At 39.3% G+C, this 7500-nt stretch overlaps 2 protein-coding genes across 19 annotated transcripts in view; both read right to left on the bottom strand.

Moving 5' to 3' along the window:
• The window catches only part of LOC128604704 (E3 ubiquitin-protein ligase UBR2-like), a 134347-nt gene extending 127293 nt beyond the window's left edge, over nt 1-7054 (bottom strand). For 15 of the 18 annotated variants that reach the window (XR_008385260.1, XR_008385259.1, XM_053619821.1 and 12 more), the window contains exons 1-2: nt 1438-1648; nt 342-645 (exon numbers count right to left, since the gene is read on the bottom strand). The gene's annotated coding sequence lies outside the window, so the exon portion shown is untranslated. Of the gene's footprint in view, nt 1-341; nt 646-1437; nt 1649-7009 lie in introns of those variants that run through there. The other 3 variants (XM_053619819.1, XM_053619813.1, XM_053619811.1) reach the window with 2 other exon arrangements.
• A 282-nt stretch (nt 7055-7336) lies between these two features.
• LOC128604701 (NACHT, LRR and PYD domains-containing protein 4-like) overlaps nt 7337-7500 on the bottom strand; it is a 197509-nt gene continuing 197345 nt past the window's right edge. Inside the window, exon 11 of the mRNA XM_053619803.1 lies at nt 7337-7500. This exon is cut by the window's right edge and continues 545 nt beyond it. The gene's annotated coding sequence lies outside the window, so the exon portion shown is untranslated.

The following is a 7500-nucleotide window of genomic DNA, read 5'->3' on the forward strand; positions in this document are numbered from 1 at the left end:
TCTAAAAATGAACAAATTTCAGGTTTTGGAGCTCTTCTTTGATAAATGACAAGATGGTAATATCATAAAATAGTCCACTTTGTATTAAAACCAGACATCTGATGCTCACTGTGGTTTATTTAATCTTCAACAAACTGCAAATGTAAATAATTGTTCAGAGTGTGCCCCCTTGTGGTCAATTCTTTCATAGGGGCTTGTACAAGTCAGAACAATCAGCCCATTCTTATCTTCTCATCACTTACTATCTCTATATATGATCATATGGACAAAAATAACTTGTTTACAGATCTTGGTGTAAACATGTAAGCAAGCAATGTATGGCAAGTTAATGTTCCTCATACCTTCACCTGAAACCAGGCATCCTGTGTGCACAGACGAATATCACAGGCTGTGATTAGATCCACTCCTGCGAAAGAAGAAATCAGATCCACAAAAAAAAACTGTTAGTAATTCAGTCTCCTGCAGCTAAAAGCCCCAGTAAAAGATAACTCTCTGATGGTTAAAGCTTTGCACGAAAAGTGACACCACAACTCTGGAAAGTTCCATCCATATTGTTTGCTGAGTGTATGAGATGGTACTTAACACTCCCAACAGACCTGCTCCCACACACACGCCATGCACTGCCACCACCACGGGCTTTGGACACTGCAGACACATCAAACACAAAGCTCAGTTTATATACCACAATGTATTACTCTAATAGGTTATTGATTGTGCAAATACTACATGCATGTAGAACCCCTACATGCTTTGTGTTTAATTTATGTAAGGAATAAACATGCGGTTATAGGAAAGTAGTCAACGATCCAATGAAGTGGCGTGACCGTTACCACCCCAAGGTAGAACTGCACATTCTGAAGTGTTTTATTCCCCTTATACCACAGCAAGTTGTCAACAAGTGCATTTCTTTATTAATTAAAGAAGAACATGTCATACACATTAATCTATTTTAAAGGCTGACCGATAGTGGATCTTACAGACGCCGATAACCAAGTCGGGTAGCACCTACTAATAACCGATTACTACTGAATGAAAATATAACACTCAGTGGAAAAATTAAGTTCACTTTATTACAAAAATAAACAGTACTGACCGTACCATGAAAATGTACTGAAATAAACATATATACACTAATATATTATATATATATATATGTAAAGTAAATAAAACCAATGCAGTTTGCAGAGTGGGCAGCTCCCATTGTTCCAGTCAGGAAACTGATGGTTCTATCCCAATTTGTAGGATTATAAATTCGCAGTAAATCCAGCTCTAGTGTGGAGCAGTATCCAATTCCCAAGGTAGAAGATTTATTTGCTCAGTTGGCAGGAGGAAAAATTCTCCAAACTGGACATGACCCATGCGCATCAGAAGATAGTGCTGAACAAAAATTCCAATAAGTACGTTACAATCAACATGCACAAGGGATTATGTACTTACAGCAGGCCACCATTTGGAGTTGCTTCAAGTCCAGCGATCTTCCAGCGCACAATAGAAGGGATTCTGCAAGACATCGCACGCGTCACAGTTTATCTGGATGACATTTTAGTCTCAGGGGCTAATGAACATCTGCAGAGCTTGGATGAGGTACTGAGTAGGATAGAAAAGAGTGGACTGAGACAAAAAAGGAGCAAGTGTGAGTTCATGGGAGAAGTAGAGGTATTTTTAGGTCACAACATTAATGCCATAGGATTACAGTCGAAAGACAGGTCCTATATTATGTTTGAGGAAGCTGGCATTGTAGCCGTGAAATCAGCTAACATTATGCTCCATGTAATGTTTGCGATATCCAGTTATTTGTTAAACGCTAACGCATTGCAATGTTATAAACTACCTCCTAATGGACCACCATGCATCTCCATTCAGCCCGTGTCCTGTCAACTAAATGTAGCCTCATGTCACTAATAATTATTCACATGTTCATGCTTTCAATAAATCTTTTTATCCTGCCACCGTATCAGTGAATTTAAACTAATGCTTGCATTCAGAGTATAAGGGGTGTGTGTGCGTTTAGGAGTGCACCTTAGCACTTATTAGTCATGGTCAGAGTGTTTGAACTAAAATATCCCTCTCTCTCTCTCTCTCTCTCTGCCAGTATCAGCCAGAGGAGGATGTCCTCCAGGAGTTTTTAATTTTATAATTTTTTTTAAATCTCTCTTTTTTTTTTTTAAATAAAAAGCACATCGTGGTATTGAGCATCGTGTACTTTTGGTGGTATCGGTACCGACGACTAGATTTTTGGTATCGTGACATCCCTAATATGTAAGGAAATAGGATGAACTCTGCATACAGGGAAGCTTTGTGTGATGGGGGACTTGCGTAGTGATTCCACATCCGCGGCGTGCGGCTCTTCTAAGACATCTACACGAAACCCATCCGGGAATTACCAGGATGAAAGGCCTGGTGCGTAGCTATATGTGGTTGCCACACTTGGATGCAGAGGTGGAAGCATTGGTCAAATCGTGTGCAGTCTGTCAGGAAAACAGAAACGCTCCGGCAAACGCACCACTGCACGCGTGAGAGTTGCCAGAGCAACCATGGAGAAGGATTCACATTGATTACGATGCACCGTGGATGGGTAGAATGTTCTTGATCGTGGTAGAGGCATTCTCAAAATGGATAGAGGCTTATCTGTTAATCAAGTCTACATCCACAGTTACCATTCAGTGCTTAAGACAAACCTTTAGCCAACACAGGATACAAGAAGTAGTGGTGTCAGACCATAGCAGTTTTTTTGTTTTTTACCAGTGCTGAATTCCAAGAGTTTATCGAAAGAAACGGCATCAAACACAAGCACAGCACCCTACCATGCATCTTCCAGTGGTCTGGCTGAAAGGGCCGTTCAAACATTCAAAACCCTGATGAAAAAGAGTTCTGAGAGTCTGTTGAAAAAGCTAGCCAGAGTGCTGTTCAGTTACCGAACGACGCCACAGTCGACCACTGGCAAATCAGCCGCTAAACTGCTGTGTGGAAGGAAACTGCTCTACACAGGGTCTCATTGAGACAAACAATTGAGACAAAAATGGTACCATGACCAACATGCAAAGGAAAGATATCTCGTGGTGGGTGACCCAGTGTATACTAGGAACTTCAGCTCTGGACCTACTTGGATTCCAGGAACAGTTCAGAAAAAGACTGGTCCTGTATGGTGCACAGTAGCATTGGGAAGTGGGCAAGTAGTGCACTGACATACTGATCAGGTGAGAGACAGGCACAATGCAACAATAGCACCAGAGTTGTTAAGACACTTCACAGCCAGATGTTGACATTCCAGCGCATTCTACAAAAGACTCAGGTTCTTCATTCTCTGAGGAAAGTCACAAACAAAAACTGGGAGGAACTTCTGAAGTGGCTGTGTCAGAAACTTTCCTTGGGATGGAAAACCCTGAGTTGAGAAGGTCTACACGTACTAAATCTCCAAGCTATCTGAAAGATTATAATTCACGTAGTGGTGAGTTCCGCAACCGCAGGACAAGAATGAACCCAGGAACTGAACTGAATCTCAAGAGAAAGTGGGGCATGCAATAAGACAATGGCCCAAAACAAAGAATGGTTAAAGAACAATAAAGTTATTGGTTTGGAATGGCCAAAACTGATGTCCAAGCCCATGTGCAGGACTAATCAACAGTTACTGGAAATGATTAGTTGCAGTTATTGCTGCACAAGGGGGTCAGACCAGATACTGAAGGCAAAAGGCTCACATACTTTTGCCACTCCCAGATATGTAATATTGGATTATTTTCTGCAATAAATAAATGACCAAGTATAATATGTGTCACGTTTGTTTAAATGGGTTCTCTTTGTGTAGTTTTAGGACTTGTCTGAAAATCTTGTGTATATTTATGTGGAAATATAGAAAACTCTAAAGGGTTCACAAACTTTCAAGCACCACTGTAGCTGTGATGTGCAGCAAAAGGTTGTTGAGCTTCACAAAATGGGAAGTGTCTATAAGAAAATAGCACAAGCATCGAAAATGCTCATTTTCATCATCAGGGCAATAATTAAGAAGTTCCAGTCAACTGGAAATGTTATGAATCAACCTGGAATTGGACGTGTGTCCATATCGTCTCAACACACGGAAGAGGACGGTTCGAGTGGATAAAACATCTCCAAGGATCACAGCTGGAGAACTGCAGAAGTTAGTTGTGTCTTGGGGTCAGAAAGTCTCCAAAACTACAATCTGAAGTCACCTACATCACCACAAGTTGTTTGGAAGGGTTTCAAGAAAAAAGCCTCTACTCTCATCCAAAAACACACTCAGGTGTCTTCAGTGTGTCGACACTACTGGAACTTCAAATGGGATCGGGTTCTATGGTCAGATGAAACCAAAATAGAGCTTTTTGGTAATAAACACCAGAGGTGGTTTTGAAGCACACAGAGAGGTAGCCGTATGGAAAAGTACCTCATGCCCACGGTTAAATATGGTGGTGGATCTTTAATGTACTGGGACTGTTTTTCTGCCAGAGGACCTGGACATATTGTTAGGATACATGGCATCATGGACTCTACCAAATATCAACAGATATTAAATAAAAACCTGACTGCCTCTGCCAGAAAGATTAAAATGGGCCGTGGTTGGATCTTCCAGCAGGACAGTGATCCAAAACATACATCAAAATCAACACAAAAACGCTTTACTGACCACAAAATCATCAAGTCATTTAACACTAATGAGCAGTATTAAAAATATTAACATGGATATCTGAGTCTGATAATAAAATTAACTTCTACTTACAGTCAAATTGTGTAGTGTTTATGACATTTAACACCCTTCCGTCCAAAAGAAACCAAAAGGGGGTACAAACTTTTACACTCCACTGTATTTGGTTGAAATTGCGCTTATAGAACAACTGAACAGCAACGTTTCCATACAGGTTTTAGTGAAATGTTTAACAATAGCAACTTGACTTGAAATGGATGATGTTTCATTAGCGTGGCCTGTGCCCAAATCCTGCACGACTGCGTATCTAGGTACACTACACACGGTCTGAACGAACGGAGTCTCTACCGCACCTAGTGCACTAGAGATAGAGATTCCATACAAGGTGATTTGGGACGGAGCCAGTGCACAGAAACCGTTTCCCTGCGAGAGGCGCAGGTGGAGCTGGAGCTGTGTGACTGATTTGTGCACCTGTGACTACAGAACTACCTCAAGTCTCCACACAGAGAGCTGTTCAAGAGAAAAACACTCCTAAAGAACAAATCACTGCGCCAGCGAGACATCAACCCTTTAACTAGACGTTCATCCCAATTCCACACAAATACCGCGGAACTATTTAGGGCTGAGAGACAGTTCAAAAAGCACTGAAAATAAAGTGTTAGTAACGAGGCCGCGTTGCTGGTCACGCGCGGTGTAGACGCGCTGATACAGAGTGTAGCGCGAGTAAGATCTGTAATGTCTAATTCAAATATTATGATCAAAAGTAAAATAATGTCTAAAGACACCGAGATACAGAAACCACAAGGTGCAGTGAAAGTGAGTTTTTATTATTCATTTAGGACTGGAGTTTAATTCGGTGCTTTTTATGCATCCATAAAAAATAATGCTATCTATCTAACTATTTATAAATGTTTATGTATATTTATCTTATTTAGTTAGTTTACATTTATATTATATAAGTACTTATGCATTATTTTTTTTATGGATGCACAAAAAGCACCGAATTAAACTACAGTCCTAAATTAATTAATTATATATATGTGTATATGTATATATATATATAATATGTGTGTGTGTGTGTGTGTGTGTGTGTGTGTGTGTGTATTGGGTTCTTTTCTGTTTTGGACAAACATCTGTGTAAAGTTTTAGTCTGAATTTATATTTGTAACACTCAGTTTGTGGATTTTATTTTAAATAAACAAAAAAAGGCACTGAAAGTTTGCCCCGCCCCCATCAGATTAATCGAAAAAATAATCGACCAATTAATCGATTGTGAAAATAATCGTTAGTTGCAGCTCTAATAATAAGCTGCATCATGAAATAGATTTTTTAACAAAAGAAATCTTGATTATTTTCAAAATAGAGTTGTCTTTGAGAAGAAGAATGGAGTGTAATATAGTGTGAATCATAAAAATTCTATTTCATTTCTATTTGTTTACAGAAAGGCTTCAGCAATAAAAGCAGCATTTTGCTGTAGTTGTTAAGGGGCTGTTTACACCACAACGTTTTCAAATAAAAACCGAAAACTTTTGATGCGGTTTGGCTGTTCGTTTCCATGACGACGGCGTTTCGGGGTCTGAAAACTTTGGAAAACGGGTTTCAAAGGACAAGTTTTTGAAAACGATGCCGTTATCATCTCCGGTAAATCATGTAAATTATTATCCAGAAAAACCACAGCTCCTCCGTTTACTTGTATTTGTTTACAGCGCGGTCTTTCCCTCATCAATATGGCGGACATGTTGACGTGAATTCTTACGTGCGCATGCGCGTAGTATTTCTTTACAAAGTGACCTCGCCAGCTACACACACACACACACTTTGTCCTTTTTGTGTTTATTTCTTGAGAAATAGAAGCTCGAATTTGCAGTGAATGTCCAATATAAACCCAACTTCACCTCAGTTTAGCAGTTTATACATTAAAAACATTACAGAAATTTAAAGTTATTTTAGCTGATAAATGACTTAGCCACTTTTACACTCACTGTTGTTTATTTTAGTTGCTATAAGCAGGGAGCAAACAATGGATTTTAGGATAAAGGTTATGCTTAAATAGTGCCGCTAAAACAGAATAACAAATCTCTCCTCATGAGTTAAATAGTGCACTACATAGGGTGTAGACTGTCATTATTTCATCCCTAATGTAGTGCACTTAAACCGGAAATGACATCAATTTGGGATTCGGCCACACAGCTTCCGTTTAACTTATCTCGGGTTTAAAAACAGAACGGAGTTTTAATTCCTCAAACACAGACAAAATAACCAGCTTTTACTTTTAAAATGGATCAAACCTAACTGTAAAACTGTCAGAAATAATTTAATCTGGAGATGATTAGTTCGGTGTAATAACTCAACTGCTCAGGAGATACCCGCTGCAGCTTTTTCTTCTTCTGTGATTTCTACTGGTCGGAGACGCAGCTGTTAGGCGCGTTACCGCCACCGCGTGGACTGGAGGATATAGTTCCAGGTTGGAGGAAGCCTAACCTAACAAATTTACACCAATAATTTCCACTCATGGTTTTATTAGATCCTATTTATTATTCCAGTGGAGTTTATGACTTCTTCATGAATGCCAGCAGTGAGTCGTTCACTGTGTCTTACACAGATATACTGAGTGAACTACTGAGTCACCACAACCTCAATCTCTAAATGTTTAACAGCAAAAAGCATTCAATTCTGGTGACTTTGGGAGTATTTATTTATTTATATGATCATATAATGTAACAAACATTAACATAAGCATGTGCTGCACAACATTTCTTAAAACTGGTTACTGTTCGATTGATGACAAACTCCATATTTTTATACCTTGGAGCTCTGTGTTACCATGGTAATTTATAAACAAT

This window comes from Ictalurus furcatus, unplaced genomic scaffold (assembly GCF_023375685.1).
Source record: "Ictalurus furcatus strain D&B unplaced genomic scaffold, Billie_1.0 scf2, whole genome shotgun sequence".
Taxonomy (NCBI): domain Eukaryota; kingdom Metazoa; phylum Chordata; class Actinopteri; order Siluriformes; family Ictaluridae; genus Ictalurus; species Ictalurus furcatus.